Here is a 20771-nt window from a genome sequence, read left to right on the forward strand (position 1 = left end):
TTGAGAATGAGGGAAAGCTTTTCTAAAAGTTTCCTGCTCCTAGTGTAGCTCTACCATGGTTTCCTCCTTAATTGTATTATCCTCAGATTATTGAGATGCTGGTGACCTTAATGAAATGTTCACAGTCAACTTTAACAGCCACAATATCTCTCTGTTTTAGCAGTCCCTCCCGATGTGAAAGGAGAAGAAGGGAAGGAAGAAGTGGAAGATATGGATGGAGATGACAACGCACTAACAGTTGCTGCCTTTGCCATTCTCTTTATTCTAAGTTTTCTCTACAGCACCTTTGTTACTGTTGTTAAGGTAATTGGAACTTTCACTACCAAATGAACAATAACATATCCTGCCTATATGTGTAAGGTTTATGTTCAGTTTATCACCATAATATCTCACCTGACTCTGAGATTCGAGCTCACACATTAGAAACAAACTCAGAGTTGAATGTTGATCCTTTCATACTTTGAAGTTTTTCTCATCACTGGGTCTGTGGGTCTTCATCCCCCCATAGAAGGGGGTCAGGCCCATAGGTCTTGTGTTCCAGAATAAGCTCAGACATCAAAGCACTTAAGTCTATCTCCCACAATAAGGTCAGATGATCTGACCTAAAGAACCCATCTCTGAGAATAAGGACAGCTTGTTCTGTTGGGTTACACAGCATAATCCATCATCTGAAAGATAAGTCAGCAGTTATGTACCTGAACAACAGAGTCCTGCATAACTATGGCCCTGATCACAACCAAGAACTTAATCTGTAGCCATCATCTCTTCGGATAAGGGCAGATGGCCTCAAATTTATCCATCAAATTCTTGAAATGACAGACATTTTAAAAAAAATTCATGGATCCGATCATCGCTGGCTAGACTATTCCTAAATGCCCAGAGGGCACTTAAATATCAACCACAATGCTGTGGGCCTGTACTCACTTTAATACCAGACCCGGTCAGGATACTAGTTTCTTTTCCTAAAGAGCATTAGTGAACTCGAGAGATTTGGTCCCTCAAACCTGCTCTGCCGTTCAACAGGATCACAGTTGATCCAACACCCCTCACATTGACTTTCCTGCCCTTTCCTCGTAATCCTCAATTCCCCAATTGATCAAGAATCTATCGGTCTCAGCCTTAAGTACATTCATGGACTCTGGCCCCATAGCTGTCTGCAGTAAGGAGTTCCAAAGACATACAACCCTCTGACAGAAGAATTTACTCTTCATCTCAGTATTGAATTGGCATTACTTTAATCTGAGACTGTGTCCACTGCTTCTAGACTGTCCCATAAGGGGAAATATCTTCTTAGTATTTACCCTGTCAAGCCCCGGAAGAATGCGACATGTTTCAATAAGATCACCTCTGAATCTTCTAAACTCCTGCGAGTAGAGTCCCAACTGTTTAAACTTTACTCAGAAGAGAATCATCCAAGTGAACCTTCTCTGAACGGCCTCCAATGAAATAATCTCTTTACTTCAATAAGGAGAGTAAAACCATTCAAACTACTCCCGATGCGACCTCAGCAGCACCATGTACAGTTGCAGTAAGACGCCCCTACCCTTACACTTTAACCCCCCCCTCCTGAAATAAGGGCCAATATTTCATTTGCCATCCTGATTACCTGCTGAACCCTATGTGGTGGTTTGGAGATAGTAAGGACTGCAGATGCTGGAAGTCAGAGTCAATGAAATGTGAAGTTGGAAAGGCACAGCAGGTCAGGCAGCATTGGAGGAGCAGGGGAGATGATGTTTCGGGTTGGGATCTTTCATCAGGAGTGACTGTGTTAGCTTTCTGTGTTTCATGCATAAATATCCCCAAGTCCCTCACTGTTGCAGCTTTCTGCAGTTTTTCTCCATTTGCTTGATCTTTTGTTGTCCCTTCCAAAACAATAACTTCACATTTTGTCAGATCATACTCTATTTGCCCATTTACCTAACTGATCAATACTTTTCTTTAAACTATTTGTAACCCCCTTGCAACCTGCCTTTCTCCCCATTTTTGTGTCACCTGCAAATTTTGCGACATTACATTTGCTTTCTCCCTCCAAGTCATGAATATATATTGTAAACAGTTGTGGTCCCAGCACAACTATCTCCAACATGATGGGCACTTATTTTATGACCTAACCTTTTGTGGGCTAATTTGTCCATCTCCCAGAATAAGGAAAGACCACCTGTCCCTTTAGGGACAATCTCCCAGAATAAGGAATGACTATCTCACTTTTGGGGTCTGTGTCCCACAGTAAGGAAAGTCCACCTGTGTTTTTGTGTCTATCTGTATTTTTGGCTCAGACTGCCTGTGTCACACAATTGTACCTTACCCTACTGTCTGTATTACAGGTTCAGCAATGACCAACAGATGGATAAGACTCACATTCAGACGAATTCAAGATGTGAATAGTCCAGAAATGTCATTGTCATGTCTGAGAATGGTGCTTTCCAACTTTCTATGGAAAATACTCAGCTACTGCACTGCAACAGCTCATTCAGGGAGATAAAACTTCAATGGACTCAGGAGAATTGAAAGGGGAATTGGGAGAAAATAGGAGAGTTGACGATAAGGTGAGGGAATGGGGATTGGGAGCATGGAATGAGGAATGGGGGAAGAGTGGAAGGTGAATCAGGATGGAGTGGAAGAATGGGATGGATGGTGGAGGACTGATCCCTTGGGTCCTGTGAAAAATATTGTAGAAATAAAAGTTATTCAGATTACGGCCTGCAGCTTTTTAAAAAGTCTTTTCATTGATGTAAAAGTTTTGATGTGAAATGAAATCAATAAAAATGAAAGGTGAAATGAAATAAGTACTGGACTGAATGACTACAGTCACTGGGCAAATATATCCAAGGACTTGATGTTGGAGGAGAACTGAAACCCCGTGTATGAGCAAATACCCCAGTTATTGAGGGACACAGTCCCCAGAACCAGATATCGGAGATCCACAAACTGATGAAGGAGTGAATATTCTACAGTGTAGGTGACAGACTGAGGGTTTGTGTCTAATGCAGTAAACAAGCTCACACAACCAGGGCAAGATATTGGCGGGAAACCCCTATTAAGAAAAGCTATGGGAATACCACAGCTTTATAACCACAGGAGTGTTATATCCCAGAAATAGATATTTGGTGAATTCTTCATTCATTTGTTAATGGGGTATGTGTGATGCTGACTCGGTCGGTGTTTTTTGCCGAACTAATTGCTCTGGAGAATTATCGTCTTGAATCACTGCAATTCTTTGAGTATCAGGGCTGTTCGTAAGTCGGTTCCAGGTTTTGGACAAAGTGACGGTAAAGGAAAGGTGCTTTGACTCCAAATCAGGATGGTGTGCACCTTGGTCACTGCATTGCAGGTGATGACGCTGCCAGGCTTCTGCTGCCTTTTTACCTATAGCTGGTAGAGATTGTGAGTTTACAAGGGACTGTCAAAGGAGCCTTGGTGGGTTGCCACAATGGTTCTTGTAGAAGGGACACACTGCTGCCACTGTGTGTTGGTTCTGAAGGGAGTGAAGGTTGAAGATGGCTGATGAGGAGGGAAGGTATTGTCCCAGTGGTATTATCGTTGGAGTATTAAGCCAGAATCCATATCTGAGGATATGGGTTTGAATCCTATCATGGCAGGCACTAGAATTAAGGGTAGAATGAGAACCAGGAAAGCTATGAATTCGGGGAAAAAGAATCCAGTATCAGGGTGTTTTTCACCAACAGGACTCAGGTGTATTGCAAAGCAGTCACCCAGTCTATGCTTTGTTTCCCCAGTGTAGAGTAGACCACATTGTGATTCGCGAATACAGTCGACTAGATTGTATGGAGTCCTGATAGTTAGTCTGGTCCAGATAGTTAGACTCAAGATCTGGATGTCTGTGGCACCCACTTCAAGGCCAAGTATTGGTAGGCATTATGGAACAGAAGAAAATCTGGGAAAATCTCATCTATGTGTGACAGGAGGAACATAATCAAGAAATAGATAACATGGGCCGTATTATAGCACAAAGAGATCTGGGGTACAGGTTCATAACTCCTTGATGGTGGAGTCACAAGCAGATAGGGTGGTGAAGAAGTCTCTCAGTATGCTTGCTTTCATTGGTCAGAGCACTGAGTGTAGGGGTTGGGACATCTTGTTGCAGCTGTACAAACATTGGTGAGGCCACATTTGGAGTACTGCATGCAGTTCTGGTCACCTTACTATTGAAAGGATATTATTGAACTCGAAAGAGTGAAGATAAGATTTACACAGATGCTACCTGGACTGGAAGGTTTGAGATAAACGGACAGGTTGGATAGTCTGGAACACATTTTCCCTGGGGCATAGAAGACTGATGGCTGACCTTGTAGTGGTCAAGAAAATCATGAGATGCACAGATAAGGTAGAGAGCGAGCAGCATTTCCCCAGGTTACAGGAGTCTAAAACTAGAGAGCTAAGGTTTAAGCTGAGAGAGGAGGGATACACATGGATCCAGAGGGACAGTTTTTTCACAGGGAGGGTGGTGAGTGTTTGGAATGGGCTGCCAGAGACAGTGGTGGAAGTGAATACAATTTCATCATTTAAGAAACATTTAGACAAGGACATGGAAGGGATAGGCAAGGAGGGATGTGGACCAAAAGCAAGTAAATGGGACTTGTTGAAATGTGAAAACTGGGCAGCATGGACAAGTTGGTTAAATGAAAGAGCTACTTTCTCAAAATAGAGATATTTGGGAAAATGGAATAAACATGGAAAAACATGGGTTGACCAGAACAGTCAACATGGATTCCCATAGGGAAAATCCTGTTTAACTATCTTGCTGAAGTGAAAGGTTTTGGAAAGGGAACAGAAAGATTTGATAAGGGTAATGCTGTTGATGTAACGTTCGTAGACTTTTAGAAGAGAGTTTTAAACACAAACACACCTCCCCTCCCTCGTCAGCTTTCTGCAGGGACTGTTCCCTCTGGGATACCCTGGTTTACTCTTCTTAAACTCCCACCACACCTTCACAGCCTCATGGCATCTTCTGCTGCATCCACAGAAGCTGTAATATCTGTCGGTTTACTTCCTCCCTCCTCAGTATCCAAAGGCTCAAACACACCTTCCAGTTGAAGCAGCACTTTACCAGCAGTTCACACAATCTAGTCTACTGCATTCACTGATCACAATGTGGTCTCCTCTGTCTTGGGGGAGTGAAGCATAGACTAGCTGACTGCTTTCAAGAATACTGGCGTTTTGCTTGCAAAAAAGACCCAACCACTTCAACACACCACCCTGTAGCATTGCCAACATTTCTGTCTCAGCCTTGCTGCAGTGCTCCAGCTAAACTCACTGCAAGTTAGAAGAACATGGGGACCCAGCAGCCTTCTGGACTCAATATTGTGTTCAATAATTTTCCAGCTTTAACTCTCCCATGTCCTTATCACACAGCCTGTTATTACACACCACCCATTGTTAACCACTAACAAACCCTCCGAGCCAGATCGTTATCAACTCCTTTGTCTGGCTTACAGTTCTTCTCTCTCTTTGGGCGCTCTACCCACTTATTGTACACTCCTTACCCCCTCCCTCCACTCTATCCTTGCCATATAAACCAACATTTTCCTCGCGACTATCACTTCTGTGGAAGGGACACTCAACCTGAAACATTAGCTCTGATTTCTCTCCACAAATGCTGCCAGACCTTCTGAGCTTTCCCAACAATTTCTATATTTTTCTTTCGGAAGATAGTTCATACAGTGACACACGACAGATCTATGAGTAAAGTTATAGGTCATGCAATAAAATTGTCAGGAACAACATGGAGACAATGTTTGCCTGAGTGACAGGGAACTGAGAGTCATGGTCAATAGATGTGTTTCAGGCTGGAGGATGTTTGTAATAGAATCTTCCAGGGGTCTGATTTTGAACACTTGCTTTCCCTGACATATATTAATGATCTAGATCTTGGTGTGCAGGGGGCAATTTCAAAGGTTGTAGAGAACACAAAACCTGAAAGAATTATAAACTGTGAAGGGGACAGTGTAGAACTTGAAAAGGATGTGGAAAGGTCAGTGGAATGGGCAGATGGGTGGCAGATGACTTTCAATGCAGAGAAGTGTAAGGTGAAGCAAGAACATTAAAAGACAACACAAAATTGGGGATACAGTTCTGTGGGGGTGCAGAAGCAGGATTACCTCAGCGTATATGTATGCACTGAAGACTGAAAGTGCAGCTCAGGTGGAGAGAATAGAAAGGAAAGCAGGCATCATCCTTCGCTTTATTAATAGGGATATCGTGTACATGAGGAAGGAGGTGATCTTCAATGTGTATAAGACACTTCTTAAAGCTCAGCTGGAGATCTGCATACAGATCTGTGTGCCACATGTGTGGACAGATGTGAGCACATTGGAGAGAATGCAGCTTTACAAGAATAGTTCCAGGGATGAGGAACTTCAGTTATGGGGATAGATTCAGGAGACTGTTCTCCTTCGAAAGAAGAAAGTTTAGAGGAAATCAGGTCGAGCATTTAAAAATGGTGAATGAGCTAAACAGAGTAGGTAGGGAGAACAAGTTCCAGTTTGCAAAAGGGACAAGAAAAGGGAAAGGGCACAGATTAAAAAGATCTGCAAACGAGGCAAAAGTGAAGTGAGGAGAAGTTTCTTTCACTCAGGAAGTAGTTGGGGAATAGAATGAACTTGCTGCATGTGTGGGAAAATTGAGGCATTGAAGGGAGAAATGAGTAACTTATTGGAAAGATATAATGTGGAAGGAATGGGAAAAATAGCAGGAGATTGGCACTTGAGCATGATCATCATTTTGTGAGCTGGTGCAGGCATGATGGACTGAATGACCTCGTTCTGCACAGTAACATATCTCTGATTCTGTGATTCCTAGTTTTTGGAACAATTCTTGATCATTTCACTCCATGGTTATTAAAGAAACACAAATTAAAATAGACATGGTCTTTACAGGCTTCCAGGTTTCAACCCTGAAGACAATGAAACGCCATTCCATAAAATGAGTTTCCATTGTAAAACATATGGTATATGCTAATATTGTGCTCAAAGATGCACACAATACTTCAGCTGAGATCTAATAAGGGCATCCACGAGGAAGCTGCATGTTTTGAAAGCAAGTAATTTGCTATCAGTTGTGAACCATGTTTGTGCAGCTGTGGGTTATACAGCAATGTGTAGATGAACTGGAGCCAGGGACTTGTTCCCAAGTGAAGCTGACTGGATTATGGATGAGTAACAAAGGCCCTCTGCCAGCCAATTTCAGATTCTGGGTAATCCAAGATGGAGGATGGGAAAAAAAATTGTGGCTGCAGAAGCTGTTCATTTTTCAGGTATTTTCAGTGTTGGAGCTGATTTCCTCACATTCCAGGAGCAGTAATTACAATTCTATAAGCTGTTGTGTTGCTTTGGAACTTTGGGGCAAAAAAGATCAAACAACGGCATTTTAAAAAGGAGGAAGAGAGAGGGAAAGTCAGAAACCACATGGTTAGTGAATCAATTGAGAAAGATGACATTTAAAATGCACCTGAATGGATACATGAATAGAAAGTTTTAGAGGGGTATGGGCCAAGTGTTGGCAAATGGGACAAGATTAATTTAGCATATCTGGTCAGCACAGACATGTTGGACTAAAGTATCTGTTTCTATGCTGTACATCTCTATGACTCACTGTGACTCAATGTGATTGGTTGTCTGTTTGCTGAACATACTGGGACTATGAACAAGACAGAGAGAAGTTGGTTCAGATCAGGAGGAAAACTACCAGGTCTGTAGCAATCAGGAGTTCCTACTCTCATTTCTGTGCAGTAAACCACTTGAAACATCAAGAAACCTAGTTTATCTTCTCTTTAACAACTGTTGCAGCAGTGATTTCTGAAAATGGGAGGGGGGTGGGGGGGGTGGGGGGGGGTTTGGTTTCTAGTACTTCACTACACTGAGTTGTGATAAAGTTTGAGGGCTCTTGGCCATAACTGGAATTAAAACTGGGCAATGAGGATTTGGGTGTGATATTGGTAGATAGAAAGATGAAGGAAAACAGCAGTTTCTGTGCATGTGTTTCAGACAGGGCACTGGAAATGGCAAAGAATGTCCAGCAGGTGGCAGACATGCCCCGGCAGTGTCTGTGGGACTTTCAAAACCCAGGTTGATTGACCTGATGGATACGTTGGAGGTCGTAATACTTGACAGGGCAAGAATGGCAGAATAATTCAGGTCCTCAAAGAGGTCTTAGGTTGAAAGGAAATACAGAGGAGGTGGGGGATTTTGCACAATCAAACACTGGTATCAGGACATATTCAGTTACAGTGGCTGGAGCATCAGAACAGAATGAAGAAACGAGAGATGACAGAAAAGGGCAAAGAAAGAGATATATAAGAAGATTGAGATGCTTATGGAAATGTAAACAGATATTCCACTGCTGTTGCTGTAGCTGAGGCTGAAGACGTTCAAGAGAATTATTGTATTAAAAGTAGAGGTTTGATGACCAGACCTGCAGATGAAGAATTGATGGTTGTTCATCAAATAATGGCACTGCCCAGGTATCACGAGGAGATATTGTGAATAGTACATGGAGTTCTTATGGCATGGCATAGAGGAATATGGAAAGCACAGGTATCAATAATCAGGTATTTTACATGGCCAGGACTTCAGAAAGACATAATGCAGTTTTGTAAAACATGTCTCATATGTCAGACGGTAGGAAAATCTCAGCAGTGCCTTTGATACCTGTACCAATTTTGATGAACTTCAATAAAGTGTCAATAGATTGTGTAGGATGATTACTATCATAGTCTAGTCAAGGTTCTGAGTTAATTCTTGTCTCCTTCCTATGCGAAGGATGTTGTGAAACTTGAAAGGGGTCAGAAAGGATTTACAAGGATGTTGCCAGGGTTGGAAGATTTGAGCTATGAGGAGAGGCTGAGTAGGCTGGGGCTGTTTTCCCTGGAGGTTGAGGGGTGACCGTATCGAAGTTCATAAATTCATGAGGGGTATGGATAGGGTAAATAGACAAAGTCTTTTCCCTGGAGTGGGGGAGTCCAGAACTAAAGGGCATAGGTTTAGGGTGAGAGGAAAAAGATATAAAAAGGACCAAGATGGGCAACTTTTTCCTGCAGATAAATGTGCGTGTATGGAATGAGCTGCTAAAGGAAGTGATGGAGGCTGGTACAAATGCAGCATTTGAAAGGCATCTGGATGGGCATATGAATAGGAAAGGTTTAGATAGATATGGGCCAAGTGTTGGCAAATGGGACTAAGTTACGTTCAGATAACTGGTTGACATGGACGAGCTGGATCGAAGGGTCTGTTTCCGTGCTGTTCATCTCAACGACTCTATGACTCTGTGTCTAAACCTTTCCAGCAAATCATGAACAGCTTGGGAATAAAATAATTGAAGTCATTTGTGTATTATCCGTAAACACAGTGAGCTCTAGAGAGGGATCATCAGACCCTCAAAAGCACAATCAAGGCATACTGTCATGGATACCCACAGGAGTAGGATAAAGAATTAGATTCTTGCTATTTGCTCCCAGAGGGTCACAGATCAATCCACTGGTTTTGAATTGGTTTGGGTTGGTTTCTGGTCATGAGATTAGAGGTCTATTGAAGTTAATTGGGGAGAAATTCTTGAACAAATAAGATGATTCCTCAATAATGGTTAATGTGTCTATGGTTCAAGGAAGACTCCCAAGAGCATGTAGGGTAGCACAAAGGCATTTGAATGTTTGACAGGTGAAAATGAAAGAATGGCCAAGGAAACATTCAGCAATTGGAATGTTTCAAGGATAGCGAAGGCTTAGCATTGATGCTGTCACAAAATGAACAAATGAAAGCAAAATTCTGTGGTTCAGAGGATTAGGAAAGTAATTGATTGGATAAATAATCCTGATCATAGGAAGAAGAATTGGTTATGTTACACAAACATTCTGAAATGGGATTATCATTAGGAACAGGATAAAAAGTGAAGTGGGAGGTGGCACGGTGCAGTGTGACAATAGGCACACGGACACACAAGATGGCCGCTGAGCCATAAATTGGCCACTTGACACACAAGATGGCCGCTAAACCACAATATGGCGAGAGGCAGCAGAGCAAACACAGACACTGCCTGGGGCCACCAGAATGCCAGCACAATGCACTCACAACCTATCTGATTAGTATAAGGCGGGTGGGGGACAGAATACACATGAGTAGCGCATAGTGCCCGCCAAAGTGTCTGGGTCCACCAACACCTTTGACAGAAATGCTAACAGTTTGATACAGACTCAAGACAAAGTGCTAATAGCCAGGGCTGCAGTAATTGTCCTTCTCAGGAAGAGCAACTAGCGTCAATTACTACAGCAATGGACTTCTGCTCAGACATTGAAACTGACAATATCTGTACTGAAACTGACAACGATTCTGCAATGTTTACAATAAACAAACTATGTTACAGAGACAAGGACCTCATCACTGACCTATTATCTTACAAAATATATAAAAGTATCTTGACATGTGCTCCAGGTTGAGAGAAGACTCACAGCTGACCACTGTGCTGTTGGTGTCTTTCTCTCCCCAGAGCTCCTGTATTTCCTTGTACAATACACTCTGTCGTTGAACCCTGACTCTGACTCTGAGGCTGGTGATTTTCCCCACAATAATGGGCGCTGCAAGCAGGTGCCCTGGTCAAAGGCCATGATCAGGGAGCCAGGGTAAGAACCAATTTGTACCTGCAAACAGGAAGAGTCTGACCGGGCCAAGGACACAGTTTAAAAGGTATACCAACTGCAATGTCTAACTTGCTACAGTACTGAGTTAAAACAAAATTAAGTGCATGTCTGTGGAGAATAAGTGGTAACTGTATTAACTGTTGTAAGAACCTGCTGCTTGTGCTGAAACAGCCAGAGGACAAGGTAGTGCCTGTCTCAAAAACCCCGTCCTAAACCAGTTGTTAAGAGGGCTAGCCTCCCCCACGCGAAGATTGGGATTTGAAGTGGGAATTGTAGCGTCAAAGGTACTCGGAGTTGTGAAGCACAAGTGGCAAATCCAGGTAACATTGGACTCTGTAGGGGTGAGCAACACAGAGTCCAGTTAGAGTTTAAGTTAAAAGTTGGGTGCTGTTTATATTTGCAATTTCCAATGTGGTGAGGAAGAGGAGCTGATCACTCTGACCAAGAGCCAAATCTCAGTGGAGCCCATGTTACCAAGCTGAGGAACATGGACACTCTGAGTAACTATGATACTCTGTCAGTCCATGGTAGAACAACAGAGCTTGAATAGTGACGGTGGCCGGGAGGGTAAAGAGTCCCACCAATAGGGAGCACACCTTGTTAGGAGGCTGTTCCAGCCGTACGGACGGCACTGGGACAGTATTATCGGCCACGGGGTAGAGAAGTCCCCACTGGTTAGGAACACTTTACTGTTGGTGTTATCTGGGCTACACAATCTGCTAAATGGCAGATCAAAGTTTAAAGGGGGATACTGCAGTTTCCCTTATTGAGAAATACAAGGCAGACAGACAAGGGTTTGACAGAGCAAATGAAGAAAAGGGTTTGGGATCCATCCCAAACATTAGGATAACAGTGGATAGATAGATAAACAGAAACGAAATAAAACTAAAAAGATAGGGGAAATGTTAGTGTACCAATTACAGGCCGAATTGAACAAGTAGATGCCTTCACTAGCAGGTGGAGAAAAGGCCAAGAACGAATTGAGGATCTGGAGGACAGGATAAAGGAGCTAGAACAAAGATTAGAAAGAGTACGGGAGGAAAGGGAGATTGACTCTATCCCCTCCTACAAAACCATCCAGCAGGGACCAACTGCTCCCTCTTTTGGATGAACCATGCAAGAGTATAACTTAGTGCCCGTTACCAGAGGAGGAACAGACTCACAGCCCAAAGCAAATTATAAACCCTTCACTCCAGGGGAGAGGCAGCAAATTATGGCCTCCCAAGGCAACTTACAACCCTGGAGCACAAACACCAGGTTCTGAGATGAGCTGGATAGTGTATGGGTAGGGCACCAACTACACCTGAGAGAAATACACCAACAGGTCTGGACAACTTGCCCAGCAGACAAGTGGAGTCAGGTAACTGTTGGACCTGATGCCACAGCAGCCTGAGACTTTAGGGGAAGATGGTGGGCACATGCCACTTCCCTTAAAGCTGATGTAGATGCCCAGCAGGCCTCTTCGCCAATTTTAATAAAGAAATCCAGAGGGTGCGAGGAAATGCTCCCACAAACTGGAGCAAGATCATGAACACTGAGCAAGTTAAAGGGGAAGGGGTCTCTGAATATGGGGAACAATTATTTAGGGTCTATCAGGAATGCTCAGGGCAAGCAAACTCAGATCGGGGGGCCCAGGTATTCATCGAAGCTTTTAGAGATAGGGTCTCGACGTCCACCCCACTCCCTGAAAATGGGAGTAATAATGTCCTAGGATTATGATGATCTAGTTGAGTGGGCGAGCAGGGTGCAGGAGGCAGAAGCTCATGATAAAGGCAACACCTGACAAAGCAGCCGACCGGAATGGAGGCAAGAGCAGAATAAAACTATCCTGCCACAACTGTGGTCAACAGGGTCACTTTGCTAGAGAATGTAGGGTCGCACGAGTAGGGAATAGAGCAGGGAACAATGTAAAATACTGTAGCCACTGCAACAGAAAAGGACACATAGCAGCAATGTGCTAGGAAAAGAATGGGACACCCCCAAACACCATCCAAAACACTGCAGAACCATGGGGATTCCGAGGTCAGCAGAGCTGACAACCAGCTGCCCCGATTTGTGAGGATAAGGGAGAGGGGAAAATTTATGTACCTGCAGTAATAGGAGGGAGGAAATATGAAATACTAGAAGACACAGGAGCGGATGCATCCATCACAAACTTACCCTTAACCCACACAAATAAAATAGGGTAGGAGGGGATAAAACACCAGCTTCCCTAAGTGACACTACCCTCGTAGAAATAAACAATACATACAATAGGTATTACTCAAATACAGAAGGGCCAGCAGTCACCGAGTTGCCCAGATGCATAGCAGCCTTTGACTGTGCTGCTTGGGCCATTAGGGTTAGTGAGCCCATCGTAATGACAGGGAATGTCATCCTCCACACCAAACACTCCCTAGTAGAAATGCTGAACACAGGGAAACTGAGGGCCGTCTCCAATATGAGAGGGGCAAAGTGGGAGGCAGTTCTTTTATCCCCAAGTCAGTCCGTGGTAACACTTAGGGATATGGCAGAAAACCCAGCTGAGGGAATTCTAGACATCGGGGAACAGCACAACTGTGGGGATATAGATGGGGATGAAGATAGGGGGAGAATAAAGGATACCCCCCCCACCCCGAGACAGAGTGGGGGAGACCCTCTTTGTGGACAGGTCATGAAAATATGTAGCAGGGTCGCCCCAAATAGGATGGGCTGTGGTAAATGGTCAGTTAGAAACAGTTATTTCCAGAAGGATTAATGGAAGTCAGTCAGCGCAGTTGGCAGAACTGATAGCACTCACCAAAGCACTGGAACTAGCAAAAGGAAAAATCGTGAATATACATATGGACAATCAATGTGCCTTCTGTGTAGCCCATGACTACATGGTGGCATGAGGTAGCAGAGGGTTCACCACCGTAGGAGAACCCCTATCAGACACCAGTTAAGAATTCAGGCACTATTACGTGCCAGTGAACAGCCTGAAGAGGCTGCAGTTATAAAAATAAAAGCCCATCAAAAGGAGCCAGCAAAAGCGAGTCCTGGTTGGCTAAAATTCAAAGGAAACCAGGCAGCAGACTGAGCAGCTCAGAAAGCCCTAAAACAAGAAGCCATTGTCAAGGCTGCAATAGTCACTACTGAATTAGCAAAAGACGCTATCCAAATTCAGCAGCTACAGGAGGACACCCCGCAGAAAGAGAGCAAGCAATGGAAACTCAGGGAGACCCATAAACGTTAAGATGGGACACCAGCCCAGACCTTGGGGACCCTGGGGAGACCTTCAGATAGGGCCATTACCACATGCCCGTGGAAAAACATACTGCCTGGTCATCACAGACTAATTTACCCGGTGGGTAGAGGTATTCCCGACCAAAAGCTGCAAATTGACCAATGTAACCAGAATATTAGCGGAAGGGGTAATCCCGAGGTAGGAGGTAGGAGGTATCCCTCAAGAGCAACTCCGACCAAGGGATGCATTTTACAGGCAAGGTCATGAAGACTGTCTGCAAATTACTTGGCATTAGACAAAAATTTCACATTCCCTATCACCCGCAGAGCTCAGGGATGGTGGAGAGAATGAATAAAACGCTCAAAAATACTTTAGCTAAGACTATGCAAACCTCAGACAGAACATGGGCTGATGTACTGCCAGCCAGACTAATGAAATTAAGAGCCACCACAAATCAGGCAACCGGGCCAACACCAAATGAATTAATGACCGGGCAAGCAACACAATTCCCAGAGACAATAATAACAGGTGACACTGGTGTGGGTCCACTAAAAGACAAAATTCGGCTGTATGTAATAGAATTAAGTGCTCACTTGAAAGGGATGTGGAAATCTGTAATTGATAAACAGGATAAAAAGAACAAGGCGGGGGAATTTGAAATCTTCCCTGAGGTCCCAGCAGCAGGAAGCTGTGTCCTGGGTACTGCCCGACAAACCAAGCTTTGCACCAAAACGGAAAGGGCCATACAACGTGGTAATAAGTGGGGACACCTGTATCTGTGTAGGTATTAAAGGAAAAGGCACATGGAAGCACTGGACCCAACGAAAACCGTTAAAGATTCCTACGACCAAAGTTATGTCATTGACCATTCCCCAGGTACAGACAGGAATGGCGGACAAGACGGTCATCCCTGTGGAAATACCGAAAACACAATAGAACAAACCACACAGAAGCACGACTGCACCTCCTGACTAAAACAAAGACTTTGACTGATAATTTTATTTTTAACTGCGAAATGTTAATACCTGTACATATTTTAATGTGTTTAAGTGTCGCGACTGTCGGGAGCCTGTCAGAATTTGAAGATAACCTCTTGTATAAAACCCACCTAAGTTTACATGGGAACTGAACTGTCTGCTACCCACTAGCGCGATCAGTAGAATCCCTGTTTGTGGCCACCCCGGTGTGGACCCCTTGTGACCTGTATACAGTAGACACATCAGGAGCGCTGGGTAAGGGGCAGTAAGGGGACTCCAGGGTAGATGTGTGCAGCTGGGCAGGACTACCGGCCCATGGGACTGGGTCCCCCAACCTAGGGAAGGGAAAAGCCAGTTTAAAATCCGGTGATTACCCACTCTGTTTCACAGGGCAGGGATGGGGATGCGTTTATGCCCCAGTTCCTAAAGATAACTCATGTGTCCAGACACAGTGCACTTATCAGCACTGTACAGTCACCAGGGGACAGTTTGCCTGCACCTGCAGTGAGCAGGCATGCTTGAATATGACCGTGGTCAGACTATTCATATGTGGTCAGTGCAATGGCACCCATGTCAGCTCTGCCACATGGACATACCCCTTCGACACTCACCAGCTGGGGGGGCACCCAAGGAACCAGGAGGCGACATGTTGGACAGACAGACGGAAAGACAGGACAATGTATGTTACCCAACGGTGAAGGGTTTTGCTTTTCTATTTAAGGGGACTTATGCGACAGACACCCCACACCTCCCAAACCTGTTCACGATGGGGACAATTGCACCCCTTACTGTACCATTCCCCGGAGAATGATTTCTGTGCTGACTGGCAGGTCCCCACCACTTTGGGGTCATCATTGGGATATTGATTCTTGGGATCTCTGTCTTTAGGGGCACAGCAGGGGTCGTCAGCGCTAAAAACCGAAATTACCTTGTATGTGGCCTCATTATCTTAGGCAATAATAGCTCAAACATTCTGGTAACAATTAATACAGAGCTGGCTGAACTCAGATCTACACACAGCAGACAAGTCACACGCTGGATTATCAACGAGCACAGCAAGGGAGAGTTATCGGCAAACATCCTCACTTCTGACCTTATGATGGAGGGAAGTCATTGATAAAGCAGTTGAAGATGGTTGGAGTTAGGACACGATCTTGAGGAAGTCCTGCTGACATGTCCTGGAGCTGAGATGATTGATCTCCAGCAACCACGACCATCTTCTTACCTGCCAAGTATGACTCCAACCAGTGGAGAATTTAACCCCCTCATTCCCATTAATACCAATTTTGCTCGGGCTCCTTGATGCCACACTCTGTCAAATGCAGCCTTGATGGCAACAGCTGTCACTCTCACCTCACCTCTGGAATTCAGTTCCTTTGTCCATGTTTGAGCCAAGACATGAACGAGGATAGGAGCTGAGTGGCCCTGGCAAAACCCAAACTGGACATCACTGAGCAGGTTATTGCTACAAAGGTACTGTTTGATAGCACTATTGGTGACACTTCGATCATTTTACTGATGATTGGGGAGACTAATGGGGCAGTATTAGGCTGGGGCTGGGTTGGCTTTGATCTAGCTTCTTGTGATGTAATTGTACTGGAAGAATCTGGCAAGGGGAGTGGCAAGTTCTGGAGCACAAGTCTTCAGTTACTCTCCTGTCTTTTCCCATATGATTGCATTCCATTTCTATCCTTTTCTCAAGTCCGGTCATGAGTGAAACATTCCCATAGCCCAGAAAAAGAGGGTGATATTTCTGGGTATACAGTCGCCATAAAGGTGTTAATGAGGGAATTCTAGGATTCCGACCCAGCAACACTGAAGGAAAATGGATATAATCCTAAGCCAGGATGGTAAATGGAATCTGGAATGTGCTGCGTAGGGAGCATTTGGTGAATTTCTGCAGTGCATCCTGTCAGTGGTAGATGCTGCGATTGTGCATCATAGGCAGAGGGTGCAATGTGGTGTCAGCTTAAGTGCTTTACTTTGTCCTGGATGATGTTGAGCTTTTTCAGTGCCACTAGAGTTGCACTTATCAGACAATGGGAAGTATCCTATCACATTCTTATATGTCAGAGGATACAGCAGGACACAGATCAATTGGAGGCATGGGCAGAAAATGGCAGGTGGAGTTTAATCCCGACAAATGTGAGGTGATACATTTTGGAAAGTCAAGTACAGGTAGAAATTATACAGTGAATGGCAGAACCCTTTGAAGTATTGATATGCAGAGAGATCTGGGTGTACAGGTCCACAAATCACTAAAGGTGGCAGTGCAGGTGGACAAGGTAGCGAAAAAGACCATTGGTATTCGTGCCTTCATTGGAAGGGGCATCGAGTATCAGGATAGACAAGTCAGGCTGTAGCTTTATCGAACTTTAGTTGGGACACAATTGGAATATTGTGTGCAGTTCTGGTCACCACACTACCAGAAGAATGTGGATGCTTTAGAGAGGATACAGAAAAGACTTAACAGGATGTCACCTCGTATGGAGGATTTTAGCGATGAAGAAAGGATGACAAGGTTTGTTTTCACTGGAATGCAGGAGGTTCAGAGGCGACCTGAAAGAAGTTTATAAGATTGTGAATGGCACGGATAGAGTGGAAAGCATGAGGCGTTTTCCCAGGTGGAGGGATCAATTACAAGGTTCAAGGTGCTGGGGGCAGTGGGGGGAAAGGTTCAAAGAGATGTGTGAAGCACATTTTTCACACAAAATGTGGTGAGTGCTTGGCATGCATTGCCAGTGGAGGAGGTGGAAGCAGACACAACAGCAGCGTTCAAGAAATACCTGGACAAATACATGAATAGGAAGGGAGTAGAGCAATATGGATCCTGTAAGGGAAAATAGTTTCAATGTGAAAGGGCAAAGTGTGTCAGAGCAGGCTTAGAGGGCCAAAGGGGCTGTTCCTGTGCTGCACTGTTCTTTGTTCTTATGCTATGTCCTGAAGAAGGGTCCTGCTTAAAATGTCGACTCTCTTGATCCTCGGACGCTGCCTGAGCTGCTGTGCCTTTTCTAGCACCACGCTTTATTAACAATGTCGATTGTGGACAGGCCTTGGGGAGCCAGGAGAGATTCCTAGCACCTGAACTCATCCGGTAGAGTGGCAGAGTGATAATGTCACTTGACTAGTAATCTAGATGTCCAGACTAATTCGCTGGGGCAGGAAAAGTAAAATAATACAGACGCCAGGAATCTGAAATAAAACAGCAAGTGTTGAAGAAACTCAGTAGGTCTGGCAGTATCTGTGGAAGATGAACAGAGTTTACATCTAAAATCTGAGATACAGAGTCTCTCCAGCATTTTCTGTTTTTAATTCTCTGGGGACATGTACTCCAAGTTGCACTGCAGCACCTGATGGAACTCAAATTCAGTGAGTTAAATCTGGAATTAAAAGCAAGTTACAGTATTGTTGTACAGTTGTAAAAACCTATCTTGTTCACAACTTCCCTTCAGGGAAGGGAATCTGCTCTCTTTACCTGCTCTTGCCTACATGTGACTCCACACCCACAGCAATGTGACTGATTCTGATCTGAAGTGGATAACAAGCCACTCAGGTCATGAGCAATGAGGAAGGGGGCAGCAAATGCTGTCCTTAGCAGTGATGCCCACATCCTATGAAATAATAAATCAGATATAATATAATGTGTAAATTCATGGCAGTGCAATCCAGGCACATATATCTCCCTCTCTCAATCACCACCTCTTCTACTCTGTAACACCACATTCAATTCACTTCTTCTTGTGATCTCTCCCAATCTATCACATTCCTGCCCTTATTCCTGCTTTATAACATACTATTCTCCTCCACCTCATTGTACTGCGTGCAAACACGCAGCTTCAGCAATGTTCCCAAGCGAGAAACAATACCCCGCCCACTGCTCCCACAATTCGCCCATCGACAAACCCACTCTCCAAGAGGAATAAATGATTCCCTTACTGTGTCACTGCAGTATATTTGAGTCAGCTCCCAGGCATGGACAGTTCTTTTTCTTTAACTCTCCTTCAGTGAGCGAATGCTGAAACCCTCTGTCCTCAGTATAATTTTCACACTCAATGACTGCAAATAACGGCCTGGGACTCTGTTTCCTGTTTTGAGACTGTTCGCTTCTCTCCCATCAGTCATTGTCCAGGCAGCCTGTTTGCACAAAGTGCAGCCAGTATCTGAGAGACAGCTTCTACCCTGTGCAGGGTCAGCTGGGACAGGAGGGAGAAGGGAGAAAGCAGAATAAGGAAAGGAGAGAGAAAGGGGAACAGGAAGATAGAGTGGGAAAGGGGCAGAGTATTGAGGATCAGATGTGGGAAGATGAGACCACTAGGCCATCGACTCCCCTTTTTTAGCCTTTATCCACTGTTTTTCTCTGTCTGCCCTCCCTCTCCACCTATTCACTCCCTCCTCCACCTTCCCGCCCCTCCTTAACTCCCCATGATCAGCATAAAAGTCAGTTTTCCCTAGCTATCAGTTCTGAAGGAGGATCAATGGACTTCAAAGATTAACTCTGCTCTTTCCCTATACATGCTGCCAGACCTACCAAGTTTGTCAAGCAATTTCTGTTTCCGAGTGCCTGAGAGCTTCATACTGGAGAGCATACCCAGGGTGTGGGTAAACGGTGTGTTCCCTGGTTACTGACAGCTACAACACCAGTAAATTTTCTGTAAGAATATACACCCCAGGACTAGATATTGAGGGAAGATGAACAGATAATTGAAGAGATTTCTTCTGCCAGGTTATTAGGGAACTGGTTCTACAGTTGGGGCAACATCCTGAATGTAAGTTTTTGGAAATATGTCAGAACCGGACACTGAAGACATGCATCCCAGGACAAGACATTATGTGAGTACATCCCAGGAACACAAGTAGATACCTGGGGGAACACAATTATTAGATCAGTTATTAGGGGATTTTTCCTGTCATTTAAGACTGAAGTATGAATTAAGAAATTGAGGCATAAATCACAGACCAGAGATTCCACATCACATGAGAAAGAACACCCCCAAACCACTCTGGAAAATGCACAACTCAACACTTTTCAACTCCTAATGTCATCACTGAATCTTTCTCTCTCCGACACTTACTCTTTTCCTGTTTAATTCATTTCTCCTTCTATCTCCTTTCCACTTATTACAGAATGTCACTACAATTCCTGTTCTTTCTCTGTCCCATTTCAAAACACACTTTTACCCAATATTTCCTCTCTTGCTCTCCACATGCAGTTCCATTTGATCCCTTTTCCAATTACCCCGGTATCTCTCCCACTCCAGAACATACTCTGCCCCTCTTTCTTTTCTCTCTCTCTCTCTCTCTCTCTCCCTCCCATATTCTCCTGTTTATCACAGCAGTCTGTGTACCATGCAGCTGCAGAATTTCTACCAGAAAACAGAATCTGCTACTAACCAACAGAAGCTCCTCCCACCCCTGAGGTCACCCATCTGTAAATTCACTTAATAGAGTTACCTTACACACATAATTGCTCATAAGGAACAGGCTGGTCCTCTGCTTCCTGTTTGAGCTGCTTGTTTCTCTCCTCTCAGTCAATTGTAAAGGCTGTCAGCTTAAACAATGGGCAGACAACCTGGAAGTGCCAGCTTCAGTTTCTGTGCAGCATGGAGAGGGAGGAGGGAGAAAGTGGGAGAAATGGCAGTCTGTTTGTATACAGTGCAGCCAGATTGTGTGTCACATTAAGTGGCAGACAGACGGAAACAGGGAGAAAAAAAATTCAAACCTAAGAAAGTATGAAATATTGTAAGGAATCAGCCATTGACTCCTGAGAGCTTGTCTCATGTTGCAAAAAAAACTTGTTTGCTTTCTCCCAAGTCTCAGTTTCTCACACTATCATCACATCCCTTCATACCCGTAAACCTATTGAGGCAATCTTGAATTTATTCAATAACTCAGAATGCACAGTACTCTCAGGAAGACAACTGAAAAGATCAGAATATTTTAG

The 20771-nt window shown here is 44.3% G+C and overlaps 1 long non-coding RNA gene across 1 annotated transcript in view; it reads right to left on the reverse strand.

Moving 5' to 3' along the window:
* LOC140460182 (uncharacterized) overlaps positions 1-18883 on the reverse strand; it is a 75611-nt gene extending 56728 nt beyond the window's left edge. The window contains exon 1 of the long non-coding RNA XR_011953898.1: positions 18767-18883. This is a non-coding gene — a long non-coding RNA (uncharacterized lncRNA). The remainder of the gene's footprint in view (positions 1-18766) is intronic.
* Positions 18884-20771: the final 1888 nt, after the last annotated feature.

This window comes from Chiloscyllium punctatum, chromosome 36, assembly GCF_047496795.1.
Source record: "Chiloscyllium punctatum isolate Juve2018m chromosome 36, sChiPun1.3, whole genome shotgun sequence".
Lineage (NCBI taxonomy): Eukaryota > Metazoa > Chordata > Chondrichthyes > Orectolobiformes > Hemiscylliidae > Chiloscyllium > Chiloscyllium punctatum.